General features: G+C 39.1%; 1 protein-coding gene and 1 long non-coding RNA gene across 7 annotated transcripts in view; one reads left to right on the top strand and one right to left on the bottom strand.

Moving 5' to 3' along the window:
• Positions 1–14,717, top strand: part of CTPS2 (CTP synthase 2) — a 152,707-nt gene that overhangs the window by 51,973 nt on the left and 86,017 nt on the right. The gene's annotated exons all lie outside the window — the stretch shown is intronic.
• LOC122457894 lies at positions 9,954–13,426 on the bottom strand. The gene is made up of 3 exons (XR_006277610.1): positions 12,852–13,426; positions 12,253–12,411; positions 9,954–10,098 (listed from the first exon to the last, which is right to left on the bottom strand). It is a non-coding gene; the product is annotated as an uncharacterized LOC122457894 (long non-coding RNA).

The raw sequence follows: 14,717 nt of genomic DNA, 5'->3' as shown, positions 1-14,717 counted from the left end.
GGAAAGCTCATAGATGATCTGAAAGATGGGGATTTCTAGAATATGAAAAAGATAGGACAAGAGAAATGTTTTAGATATATATTGAATTAACAGACTGCTAAATGTTAAACTGCTGCTCCAGTGTCAGCTTGCTCCAGAAGTGTTAGATTGTAATCTGAAATGTAAAAATGGATTGTTTGCTTAGTCTTCAAAATATGAATAAATTTTTTAATTTGTTTTGTTTTTTGTTTTAAGTGATCCTGAAATATGTATATTGACAGGGATCTGTTAGTCTGAATTTTAAGGTAGATTGTCAAAGTACTGTACAGAATTTTGTCTCCATGCCTCCTATTAAAATAAATGTGAGCGTTGAAAATTTACTCATATGTAAACAAATGGAAATTCAGACATTACACCAACTGTCATGTAGTTTAAAACATCCCTTTCATTTCCCCCCTTACAGACTGCATGCTTCTTTTGCATCTAAGAAAAATTGACCCCTGATGAATTCCATAAATCAATGTACTCTTGAAACCCTGAATATTATCAAAGTTATCTTAAGCCTGTTTGGTGGGCAGGAAGTTTAGATGCAGAAGGGCCGGGCTACAGGGAAGACTGTGATCTTAGGATGCATTGAATGCTTGTCCTTGGGAAGGGGGCATCAGCAGAATTTCTTCCTATCATGCCATTACAGTTTATTCCCTTTCTGGGTCTCACCTACTAAACCTTGTTGCAGGCGACATTTAGCCCCCTCAAAATGTTCTTGTCAGTAATCCCATCTTACTTATCCTGATGTTGCCATGTTTCTTTGTTGTTAAGTAGATGGTCTTTGTAATATGCCATTGAAGTGCTATGGATTGTTTGTATTCTTTGAAAATCCCTTAATCCTTACTAAAGATGGACTGAATCAATACCCCAGATCTGAATGTCCCACGCTTTGAGTTAATTTTGGTCTGGATCTGAATTAGGATTTAAACTTGTCAGCATGAGCTCATTGCTGGCTTTTACTTTACATGCTGTATTCCTTTATCAATGATTACAGAGAACTACTGTTTATTACGGTGTAATAGCAATCATTCTCTATTGTTGCTTTTCGTGAGGCAGTTTTGCTGCATCCACAGTACAATATTTTTTAGCCTGATCAAATCCATACTTCAACTCTTGCATCAATTTTCTGTGTTAAAGTGCAATAATAGTACTAAATGTTAGAACAATAGCAAGTGGACATCTGTGTTGATGACCATGGTTTGAAGATAAACACAAAGAAACCTGAAGTTTTGCAAGTGAAGAGGGTGGAAAAAGAGCTGTTGATTGAGGCTTCAGAAGAGATGCTCAAGCAAAAGAAAGAATCTGTGTACTTGGGAAGTACACTGAAGGTATGTCTAAACTGCAGTTAAAAACATTCATCTGGCCGTGCCAGCTGACTCACGGGGCTTGACCTATGGGGCAGTTTAATTGTGGTTCAGACGAGCCTGAGCCCAGGCTCTAGGATCCCGCGAGGGGGGAGGATCCCAGAGCTCTGACTGCAACCCAAGCCCAAATGTCTACTCCACAATTAAACAGCCGTTTAGCCCGAGTCAGCTGGCACAGGCCAACTGCAGGTGTCTTTTTGGAGTGTAAACATACCCTTAGTGCTATCAGAGAGAGATCCGGAGAATTGAAAAGAAGAGCTCAGTGTGTATGAGTGACAGTGAAAAAGATAGAAGTACTGTAGGACCTCAGTTAAGTAACAAATTGACACGAAAAGTATATGCTGCATGTGTTTTTCCCTGCCTGCTCTGTTGTTTAGAAATGGTGGGGTCTTTTGCACATGGAAGAAAAAAGATTTTCTATGGTTCTAAGATACAGGTAATAGCACATAATATATTGAGAATGGGAGGCAAGTGGAGGGAAGACAGAGTGTGCATGGAAGAAATTAGGGGAAAGATGAATGTGGGACTCCCAGTAATAAATAGGCTGGAGAGTGCACATTTGAAGTGGGTGGACAAGTGATACCAATGAGAGAAGAATGATTTGCAAAGAAAGCATGGAAGGAAGAGGACAGCAAGAAAAGACGTGAAGACAGAAGATACGATGGAAAGACTGTCGAGAGAAGATTGAAGAGAAAAGGACTGGAACTCTTAAGAAATATGAACCCCTGCCATGGACCAGAAGGAGTAGCGAAGACTTGTGGGCACCGCTGACCCCGTACAAAAGGGAAAAGGTGTTGAGAAGTGAATTGAAGCTCATATCTATGACAACATATTGCTGTTGTACAGAAATATCATAAGCATTGGGTGATCTGCAGCGTTTTGATAGCATTGAAGGAGAAGCAAGACATACATTCAAGTACAATTTATATGAAGAAAATAATGGAATAAATGTAAAATCTGAAAGTCACAAAAGATTAATGTAATGAATGGAGTTTAAACAGTTTGTGTGTGATGTGCATAACAGCTACTCTGCAAAGCCTGTTTCTGAATCTTAATCTGTATAGCGGAAATGCTGATATTTCACAGCTGAACTCTGAGTGAGGCAAAGAGAACCTTCAGTTGTTTCAACTGGGGCCCTTACCATATTAATACCTGTAACCGTAAAGACTTCAGTTTAGTGGAGCCTGCATTGTATTAAAATATTTGGATATTGTTTATAGTAATGGACAGAAATAATTTAAGGGGGATCAGGTTAGTGAGGTTTGTGAATTATTGAGGCCATAGAGATGATTTCATGCAATGTGAGAGCTGATGAGGGGACACCATGTCATTCCCATGGTAGCACCCTCAGCAACTCAGTAAGGCTTGAAACAGAAGTAGAGCACTTACTGTACTCTTCTTCCTTGTGTTGGCTACTCCTCTTCTGGAAGTTGCTCCTTGAGAATAGTGGTGGAGAAACACTGGTCCAGTAACAGTTGTGTTTTGCTTGTTTTGTTTTGTTTTTTTAATAAAAAAAATAGGACCATGTGATTGCTGAACCATGCCAATAAGCAAGGATTCTCAGGGGCAGGGGTAGAACTTGGAATTTCTTGTAACTCCTTTTAATTTACTACATGTAGTATTGCCAACCTCAAGTGTTCATAAATCATGAGCTGAACCCCAGAAATCACGAGATTGGCTTAACACTCATGAGATTTTTAAAAATAATTAATATATTTTGGGTTCTTTTTATTTGCCTTCTTGGATTTGAGCTTGTAAGAGTCTGTTTTACAGCTTTTCTCTGCAACCATGAAGGCTAGAAACTTATTTAAATAAAAACAAAAAATAAAAGCTAAGATTTTCACACAATCACCTGACTCAAGGAGCTGCGGTTAAGAAAAACAGCAAAATATCACAAGAATCGTGATGAAAATCGCAAGAATTGGCAACACTATTAATTGACTGTGTCCTTGCGACTATAATGGCCCAAGTGATATTGCTGTAATAGAATGCACAGAAACTGTTTTGATCAAAAGTTTTTAGCACTGTGAAGATTTTCTTTTTGAGATATTTGCTTCTCATTCTAAAGTTGAAGAGGAAAATGTTGTGACTTGACTTGTTTGAAGAGTAACTAAGGCATACTTAAGCTGTAAGGGAGTTTCCTACAATGTTTTGGATCTATATCAGCTCAACTATTATTCATCTATTTCATCTTGTTCCATGGTTCAGTGTGATTACAAAAGCATTACTTGGCACTGATCCTGCTCACACACCCAGGAGAAACTTTATGCACATGAGTACTCCTGTTGAGCTCCATGGGTAGTCAGAGGGGCTACACGCAGAAGTTAAGCTAGTCTGTAGGTGTTGCAGGAACCATAGTGTGCAGTTGATATTTCAGTGCTGAGAAACCATTTGATAGTTTCTGCATACAAAACACTGGTTTATGAGTTTCTTTTGTGACTTGCACATTGTAAAGTTTAACTACAAAGTTTGTTTTAAACAAAATTTTACCATTTTTCCTTCCCACATGGTGAAAAGCATTATAAAATGTGTCTAGGGAATTTAAATTAAAGTGGACATGTCTGAGTTTCCTGTTACAGTTATTAGCATTTATGCATTTATCCATCCTTGCTTTAGCACTAGAAATAGTCTTGAACAAAAATCTTTTATCTGAATGTCACAAAATAATAATTAATAGTTCTTTTAATCTGTAGAACTCCAAGTACTTTGCACAGATAAGTTTCATCTATAGATGGGGGAAGCAGTAGCACAGAGAGGTGAAGTGACTTGCCCAAGGTCAACCAGTCCGTCTGTGGCAGAACCAGGCATAGAACCCAGCTCGCCTGACTCCCAGCCCAGTGCTGTATCCACCATATCGTGCATGTTAGAATTCCATATCCAGATTTTGAAGCTTGGGCTCAGCTCTGCTTAATATAGATTTGATTTCACAAAGGGAATGTCGGCTAGATGAATGAGGGCTGGTCAGGCCCAGAAACTCATGCTATCTAATTCCAGCTGTGTTGATAACTTGCTACATGTGTTCCATGGTAAGACCTTTAATCTTTTGCCTCTGTTTTCTGACCTGTAAAATTGGAATGATAATACCTACTGACCTTGCCTGGCTGTTGTGAGGATTAATGTAGTTCATGTTTTTGCAACACTTTGAAATAGTAATGCGCCAAGTTGTATTATTATTCTGTGTAATAATTTTATACTGCAAATAATAAATTTAGGGATAAATTCTGCACTGTTTTTTCTTTGTACATTCCTTGCAGCCCTTTGCAGTAAATGTGTTTACATAGCATGTTAGGACAGAATTTGATCCAAATGGTCAAAGGCATTTTGTTTTTATTCCCCCTCTTTCCCCACAATATTAAATGAGGTTGTAATCTTTTCTGATTAGCTCTTGCGTTGTGGTCTCAGTCTTTTATCTGCTGATGCCTCTAATATAACTTCTGTAAAAATGGATCCGTCAGTACTAGCCTTGAAAATGCTGATTTTATTTTTAAAACTTTATTTTCCATGATATTTCTGATATTACATATGGTATAAAGTGCTCCTGACCTTTTGGAATAAGTAAAATGTAAGCATTTTTCATAAGCTGGAGCCTTGGGTCAGAAGTGGGCTTTGTGAGGAAGTGACACTTTTATAACACTATTTAATGTTTACTTCCCGTTGCCTGCTTTTCCTATAACTTAAAAGAGGTGTTAGTGACACAGTCAAAGTCAGAAATTTATCCTATTGTATAACAGAGATAAAAAGAAAAGAAATATAGATCCCAGTCCTGCAAATGCTTACACACATGAGTAATCCCATTTAGTTCAGTGTGATTACTTGCATGCATAAAGTTGCTCATGTACAGAAGTATTTGCAGGGTTGGGCCCATAGCCAGAATTGAAGTAAAAACAAGGTGAATGAAAATAGTTTATATTTGGCCAAAAATAGACTACTTGAAAAATAATTTTTCTCCAAGAAACACTAGCTACTTAAGGACTGAAGTGTACATAGTAGTCTATTTTAGGTACCTTATTTTATCTCACAATCTTTAATTTATCCTCTCAACACCCATGTGAGGTAGGAAAGTGTTCTTATCCCTATTTTACAGATGGGGAACTGAGGTACAGAGAGACTAAGTCGCTTGCCCAAGGTTAAAAAGGACATCTGTGTTAGAGCAGGGACTTGAACCCAGGTCTCCCAAGGTCTAAGCTAGTGGCCTGTCCTCCTCCTTACAGGGATGCCTTATTTTTAATTGCGTTTCCTTGTGTTTCATTAGTTTCTTCTCAATAAGGTAAGTAATAATACTGATAGCAATTACTATGACGCTGGAATTTTCTGATGTAGGCTATGTGCTGAAAGGATTAAAAAGAGAATCTAAAAAAAATTGTAAATGTTTTAATGTGCAAAAGTAACTTCATCTGATGTGGACCTGATCATACTCCTCCCAAAGATGACTAAATCTGTATGGGACAATAGAGAGGACTGATGCTGCAAGGCTAATTGGGCTTGTGTTGAAAAGAGGAATGAATATGACTAAATATTTATTAAGAGATTGAATCCTACACGCCCATGAAGTCAGTGTCTAAGCACCTATTCATTGAAAGAGGTTAAGTGTTATTTCTATAAGCAAACTTCAGAAGTTGTACATGTATAGTGTGACAGGGTCAGGCCAGATGGCTACAGGAGAGTGATAGAAGGCAGATATATTAGCCCCAGGTTAAGTAGATCCCTTTTCCCTGGGTAAGGTAACAGGGAAGGTTCCAGAACAATCAGGAACTTTCTGGAAACAATTAAGGCAGACAGGCTGATTAGAACACCTGCAGCCAGTCAAGAAGCTGCTAGAATCAATTAAGGCAGGCTAATTAGGGCACCTAAGTTTTTAAAAAGGAGCTCACTTCAGTTTGTGGTGCATGTGAGGAGTTGGGAGCAAGAGGCACAAGAAGCTGAGAGAGAGAAGACGTACTACTGGAAGACTGAGAAGTACAAGCATTATCAGACATCAGGAGGAAGGTCCTGAGTTGAGAATAAAGAAGGTGTTGGGAGGAGGCCATTGGGAAATAGCCCAGGGAGTTGTAGCTGTCACACAGCTATTACAGGAGCCACTGTAGACAAGTGCAATCCGCAGGGCCCTGGGCTGGAACCCGGAGTAGAGGGCGGGCCTGGGTTCCCCCCATCCCTCCATTCCCCCAACTCCCTACTTAATACTGGAGGAGTTGAACTGGACTGTAAGTTCCACCAGAGGGGAAGATCTCTGGCCTGTTCCCCGATCCACTAGGCGGATCAGCAGAGACTGCGGGGATTGTTCTTCTTCCTTTCCCCATGCTGGCCAGTGATGAGACTAACTGAGTGAACGGCAGATTTGAGCGACGAAAGTGGCCAAACTGAGGGTTGCCGTGAACCTCTGAGGAAGCAAATCCACCAATAAGCGCAGGATCCTCCAAGGCAGAGGAGGAACTTTGTCACAATAACCAAACCAGAAAAATGTCTTACCACTTCTGTGAAAGAGTGAAATCTCCCTTCCTTTAGAGTATTCCCACTCTGAATATTTTTCAGGGGCACCTCAAATCCATTAAAAAAAATGCATATAAGATGTCCCTTCTATGAGACTGACAGGAATTAGGATCTGAACCAATAGAAATGTCTCATCTGCCTTCTGCAGCTATGTAGCCATGTACTGTAAGTTGTTCCCAATTTAGGGCCTGATTCAGAAATATGTTTGGTGTTTCCTATAAAGTGCTGAGCACTTTCAACATCCCCTTTCTTCAATGGGAGTTGAAGACATTTAGCACCTTTCAGGACTGGACCCTTAAAGGGTAAAGGGTCAGATCTCCCTTAAAGAAAAGGTTTTTGGAAGTTTCATTTTAGCAAAGAGATCTGCTCTCGAATTGTAACAGCTAGCTGTATTGGTGAAAGGATTTTCACAATAATACAAACATCATCCCAACCAACTGCAATCCAAACCTGTCTCTCATAGTTGCGGTGAATGTTGCTTGCTAAAAGGTTCCCAGAAGGAGCAAAATATTACTTTAAAAATGTAAACAGTGAAGTAAATTTTTGGAACATTTTTTCTTTGAACTGTCTGTCATAAGGCAGAACATGATACCAGCAGAGAGAATGGTGGATGCTCTGCTTGTAGCCATGTACTGTAACGTACTGACCATCCGTCTAATTCATCATCAAATGTTTTTTTCTGGGTCCTGTGGAAAATAAATAGAACATAATCATGGAATTAAATGCTGTACCATAATGCATATGCAGAAGCAGGACAAATGAAGGATGCATAAACAACTTTAATTCTGACAGTTCCTAACTTTGTGTCCTTGACTTTCTAACCCTAATCGTGTTTTTTTTAAAATTAGTTATTAACTGTAACTTAAAGTTGTTAAACAATATTAACAATATTTTATTATTATGTTGTCAATAGCAAGAATATGCGAAAGAAGGAATCAAAACCTTTAGTGTCAGAATGGTTTATTGAATATATTCTGTTAGAACATAGGACATCAGTGCAGAGGTCACAGACACATTTGTGATACAGTAGAACCTTAAAGTTATGAACACCAGAGTTATGAACTGACTGGTCAACCACACACCACATTTGGAACTGGAAGTACGCAATCAGGCAGCAGCAGAGACCAAAAGAAATTTAAAAAATGCAAATACTGTATAGTACTGTGTTGAACGTAAACTACTAAAAAAATAAAGGGAAAGTTAAAAGAAAAAGATTTGACAAGGTAAGGAAACTGTTTCTGTGTTTGTTTTGTTCGGGGGGGGGGGGAGGGATAGCTCAGTGGTTTGAGCATTGGCCTGCTAAACCCAGGGTTCTGAGTTTAATACTTGAGGGGGCCATTTAGGGATCTGGGGCAAAAATTGGGGTTTGGTCCTACTTTGAGGAGGGGGTTGGACTAGATGACCTCCTGAGGTCCTTTCCAACCCTATGATTCTATGATTTAAATTAAGATGATTAAAAGCAGCATTTTTCTTCTGCACAGTAAAGTTTCAAAGTTGTATTAAGTCAATGTTCAGTTGTGAACTTTTGAAAGAACAACCATAATGCTCTGTTCGGAGTTCTGAACATTTCAGAGTTACAAACAGCCTCCATTCCTGAAGTGTTCGTAACTATGAGGTTCTACTGTAATATGCAGGCCATATTTGATCTTAGATTTGATATAATTAATTTTGTATGTATACAATTATGATATTCCTTTCAGATTTTTATTTGATTCACCTAAGTACAGCTATTTTTGTTAGGTATATTTTGTGCATGTTATTGAGGAAAATATTTTTTTAAAATACTAAATAGAATATTGGTAAGTTTGTATTTAACATACAAATCTTAAATGTATCTAATTCAGATATTTGACTATATTGAGATGTGTGTCTTGACTTAAATTGAATTGACTAGTATACTGTAGTGAACAATCCTTGCTGGGAGTGATAGACCAACCTTAACGTATATGGTCATATATTCCTTCCAAAACCATGAATTTAAACTAGAGGTGGGCAAGCTACGGCCCGCGGGCCACGTCTGGCCCACAGGACCGTCCTGCCTGGCCCTTGAGCTCCCTGCCAGAGAGGCTCGCCCCCAGCCCCTCCTGCACAGCCTTAGCTCGCCGTGCCATCAGCGCTTTGGGTGGCATGGCTGCAAGTTCCAGCCGGGCCGCGCGGCTGTGAGAGCCACCACCAGGTTAAATTGCTCCCCGTAGGAATGTGCTACTTACAGAGCACCAGAACTGGCCGCCGTAAGTAGTACAACGTAAGTAGCACATTCCTATGTGGAGCAATTTAATACACTACACCTGGGTAGGGAAGGCTGTGCCTCCCAAAACAGCCTGGCTCCTGTCCTCTATCCACCACTTCCTGCCCCTTGACTGCCCCCCTCAGACCCATCCAACCCCCCCTGCTCCTTGTCCCCTGACTGCCCCCTCCTGGGACCTCCCACCTCCCGCCTCTAGCCCCCCCCCAGAACCCCAGCCCCTATCCAATCCTCCCTGTCCCCTGACTGCCCTGACCCCTATCCACACCCCACCCCCTGACAGGCCCTCCAGGACTCCAGTGTCTATCCAACCGCTCCCTGTCCCCTTACTGCCCCCCAGGACCTCCTGCCCCTTATCCAACCCTCCCGCTTCCCTTACCATGCTGCTCAGAGCACCAGCACTGGCAGCTGTAAGTAGTACACCGTAAGTAGCACATTCCTATGAGGAGCAATTTAATACACTACACCCAGCCCTCCATACATTTTCGGAACCCTGATGTGGCCCTCGGGCCAAAAAGTTTGCCCACTCCTGATTTAAACTGTCCCATGTGTCAAAGTACTACCCCCACATAAAGCTGGAGCTATATAAAGGCCATTTTCTTACATCATGTTTTTGTAGCATGAAATAAAAATGTTAATTCTAAAATAACAGGGAAGTGGACCTGCTTAGTGTATGTTGATAACCACTATATAGGAAATACAGTACAAGGAGACCAATCCTTTTACAATAAAGAACATATTTATTATCTGCTGATAATGTTATCACAATAAGTAAATCTGTAAATATATATATATATACTTTTTATGAATGCCAAGTTTTTTCTCTCTTCTTTTGCCAGTGGTGGTGGTCCTCCTTTTGTCTTACTGGCCTGTGCCAGTTACACGTTTTATAATGGACACAAATTCTTCAAAGCTGACTTTCCCATCATTATTTTTGTCCAACGATTTAATTATGTTATCGAGAGAGAATGCACCCTGTTTTTATAGGAAAATAATTGAACTAGTTAAGTAAAAAAAATTAATGGTCACAGATTCTTCCTGATAAAAAACATAGCCCATAAAGTAGGCTAACTATTAATGTTACTATGGAGGTGTTGCTACTATTATGGGATCTACCAGTAAGTACATGGGTGTGTGTGTGTGTGTGCGTGGGAGATTGTTATATTGACTAAGCAAGAAATGTAGTGTCCACAGTCTGCTAAAGTTGTTATCAATGATGTACCAGTCCTCTGAATAGTATGAGCAATCATCTGCCTTTCACCATTCACTATAGAAGAGCATTCCTAAGAAATAGTTAAAATTCTCACAGTCAGACTATCAAGAAATGAAAATGTCCCCATGTGCAAGAGTCAGTGGACCCAGTGCAACCAAACACTCCAGAGGTTCTTGAACAAATCTCTACAGCAAGGCTTCCTTACGACTAGGCTTTCATTCTGATGTAGGTAAATTGAGTTTGGACTATATCACAAAGATGGGGAAAGAATGACAGGTGAGAAAGCAGTAGCATAGACTCATTGAGCTATAGTGGCCACCATTAAGAGTCAACATCTATCACACAGTGCTATCTCAGGGTCTAATCCAGAGTCCACTTACATCAGTTGAAAGAATCCCATTCACTTCACTGGACTTTGGATCAAGCCCTGAGACGGGACTGTTCCCCCCTGTATTTAGAATACTCTGTATTGTATTAGCAAAATTGTTCAAATGTGGTAAATCTAACTAAGAGCATTAACTCCTTTTAGTCCAGTCCATATTATGAAAGTGCACATGACATTCTGGTGCAGTGAATTTTCTGAAAACATTCTTGTTAATAAGTCAAATTTATTGGATAAACAAAAAGTATGTTATGTTGTGTCATACTTTATATCTATTTCAGTGTCAAACAAGTTGCAAATTTCTTCAAACAGGGAAAATGCCAGAAAAATCTACGATCCAAATTGCAAATAGAAATCATTGATAAGACAGGTGAAATGTGAGTGTTCAGTCAAATCTGGATTTATTTTCCTCCAAAGCTGAACCAGCTATGACTGATACAAAAAAGTTTTAGTAAGAAAGCACCTTAGCAGACTTACAAGTTTGTTTCCAATTAACTTTTCCAATTAACTAAATTATGACTATAAATTATGATGATTGTTTGATAAGGAAGCACTTTTTTATACTTTATGGTTTTTCCATAGGCTTAATTGCATATACTGGATCATGTAAAAGATTTTTCTCCGTCCAACAAATTGTAGCAAAATGAATAAAGTGGATTTTTGTTATTTACAAAATTCTGGAATTTCCACTGAGTTCAGGCCTTTGACAAAATGTACCAACATTGATTCAACACTCCCACATTTAACATCTAAATGTCCAGTCCAGCAAAGGAAACTGTTTGGAGTCCTACTGAAGTCAGAATCCAACTCCAGTTAATCTTCCAAAATCTGATCATTCTTGAAACCCCCAAATGGTGTCATATGGACATTTCTGCAGATCAAATGGTGATGGTGATATTTTGCCTTTGCACTTTTCTTGAAATCACAGAGAATTATTATCTCCATTTCCATTACAGCAGGATCTTCAACTATTTACTAGCTTCTTCAGACTTCTCACCTGAGTTCTGATACTTCGTTTTCAGAATCAAATAATTACCAGTCAAAGTCTAGCTAGTATTCAAAGTCTAAAGACCCTCTGAGATGAATCAAGATACAGTTAGGGTGACCAGATGTCCTGATTTTATAGGGATCAGTCCCGATTTTTGGGCCTTTTTCTTATATAGGTGCCTATAATCCCCTCCACCCCCTGGCCTGATTTTTCACACTTGCTGTCTGGTCACCTTAGATACAGTATATAGATTGGGGGGAATCTTTTATATGATCCAGTTGGTGCAACTTTGCTTTCAGAACACCTTATAAAATACATTAAATGTATTTCTTTCATAGTGCCAAGTTGTGAACTCCTTACTCAAATAGTTGTCCATTGTGAGTAACTGATCACTAAGGTGAGTGGTGGATTCACATACTAACCCTTTGACAATGATCATTAAAGTCAATGGGGGCATAAGGCTCTGCATTGCAGGATCAGGACCTATATTTACATTTTCCCACCCATTCCACAGAGTACAATTGATGCTGCTTGGGCTACACTTACCTGCAGATATTGTGCAAATTGCTTCTGAAGCAGGTTTTTCAGTCCACCAATGGACAGCGCGCTGGTACTACCCTCCATCAACGCATATTGGGTGAAATATTTTAAAAGGTTATCATCAAGTAAATTTTCCATATTTCTGATTATATTCTTGAAGAATAACTGTGAAAACAAAAAACCCTACATTTGAATGTTTAAAGAGAAGGAAAAAATCAGTGATGGATTTCATTCCAGGTAGCATGTGTCTGTTTTGGATGAAGAGGGCAAGTAGTTGGTATAAACAACAATTGCTTATTATAAATGCAGTTTTTGGATTAGAAATGATTGTTAACCAAACAGTTATCAACAGGTGAAAATGTAAATCTCCTCTAATATATTAAAACTATCGACAAGGTATATAGGTTTGTTTGATTATTTTTTTCCTATTGGGCCGATAATTCTGTTCCTACTAACATCTCAGCAGTGAATAAGTTATACTTAATTGTTAACCCACAGGTACAGTGGGCTTTTTCTTCAATATGATGGGTTCAACCCCCTTCAAAAGAAAATGGCAAATTAATATAAGAGATTTCAAACATGTAATAAATTCAGATTGTACTTACCTGACTCACAAAACCCAGAACAACTAACAGAATTCAGCAGGAGTGAGAATTGCGGGGTTGGGACAGCCTTTATAGTCTGTACGCTTTCACTCCACCCTGATTATGAAATTTTTCTTTTATTGTTAAAAACAGTACACTAATTTTAATCTTATAGCTCCAATGATCAAAGGTTTTGCATACTTTAGAAAAAAGACTTAATGAAAACAATTTTACAACTGAAGGGGCACCATAAACCCCTATCCATGCATTTAGATGAGATTTCATGAAGGCCTTTCTGTGTGTATTTCCCCCCTACAAACTGTGTGTTTTAGTTTTTAAGCTCTGCCACACTCGCTTCAGAGTTAGCCTGGGGAAATCTTCTATAGAGAGAGGCTTTTCTGTATATGCATAAAACTTTGTTGTTTCCAAAATGTATGTTGTCTGATCCTTTTTAAGGGTTAATAATAATTGTATTGATTGCCAGTTGATCCTGATTAATGAGCTGGGTGTAAGAGGGTTCCTGTCCCAGAATCAGGCTACACAGAACTAAAACCAATACATTCAGTATCTTGTTGGGAGCTTTGGGATTTATGGCAAGGACACTCACACTGAGGAAAAAGCCAAGCCTTGGTAATTTTTATTAAAACCAGTACTAGAGACAGAAAAGCTCCAAGCCACATACACAGACAGGAATAATACAGTATTGGGGATATCTGTGGTATCATTCCCTTACATATGCTCTTAGACTTATATACTTACAACCTTCCTTGAGGACTGGTGGTAAGAGACAAAGGACCAGCCCTGCCTCTGGCATGCTGAGTGAGTCCAATAGTGCAGGTTCCCCAATGCCCAAGACTGGGGGCAGATAAGAATATAGCTAAAGGGTCAAATGATGGAAAGCTAACCTCCTCCACGTGGTGGTTTGGCCTATTACAAGGCCTGAAAACTATCACAAATATTCATTCTAATGCTGAGCTTTCCATGTCCAAATCTAACTTCCTCACCCTCATAATATGGCATTTAAATATCCTATAGATTAATTTATTAATGCAATTTAATTAATTATCATATATGCCACCTATGGCTCAAGCAAGTTTGAGGTTAGATATCTGCCAACAATTCTGTCCTAAAATATCCAAGTCCAGTATCACTTCAGTATTCCTGCGGTTGCCTGGTATTGTTATATTCCAACTCCTGCTATTGAGCAAGCTATTCCTAGTTCCCCAAAACCTAAGGGTAACTGTTAGGCCATTCATCTATGCCAAGGGTCACAGGTCTACTGTGCTTGGCTATACTTATGCTAACCTGCTTAAGCTAATGTCTTACAGGATACAGGCCTGTAAGTTCCTTGTGTTACTGATGAATATAATAAAAAGCTAAGCTAGTTATGGGCTACACTTAGCATACAGCATTTTATCATAAAACCTATTCATTGACCTTCTGGGCTAGAAGAATGTAAAAGAAATGTAATATAGGAGTGGATGGCTAACAGTTACAGTACAGTCCAAGAGCCTGCCTATTATTTAAAATACTGACCTAATTTTTAATAGTTTTTTATTTTGAGTTTTCATTTATAATTCTCTCTCTCAAAATTCTGTTACACACACAAAACTCTAAAAGCATTTCAGCTAAAAGCTGATTAGGTAAAAATGAACTCTAAGGTGCTGAAGGTCCAATATACTCCTTATTGGTGCTGATGACTTTTGTCTTTATTTGTTATTATGGTCTAGCTCTCACAGTCGTACTTTAAACTGCTCACTTCCTGGAGATCCAGGTGTGGTGCTTGTAACCCAGGCTCAGAGTGTGAGGGGTAATGGATGTGTCTTGTGTCTGTAATTTATGATGCAGTTCACCATGGGTCAGTCATGTCTACCCTGTGGCAGAGAA

The sequence above is a fragment of the Dermochelys coriacea genome, chromosome 1 (genome assembly GCF_009764565.3).
Source record: "Dermochelys coriacea isolate rDerCor1 chromosome 1, rDerCor1.pri.v4, whole genome shotgun sequence".
In the NCBI taxonomy this organism is placed as follows: Eukaryota; Metazoa; Chordata; order Testudines; family Dermochelyidae; genus Dermochelys; species Dermochelys coriacea.
Note: the sequence above shows the minus strand (reverse complement) of the source record. Positions and strands in the feature narration are given on the sequence as shown.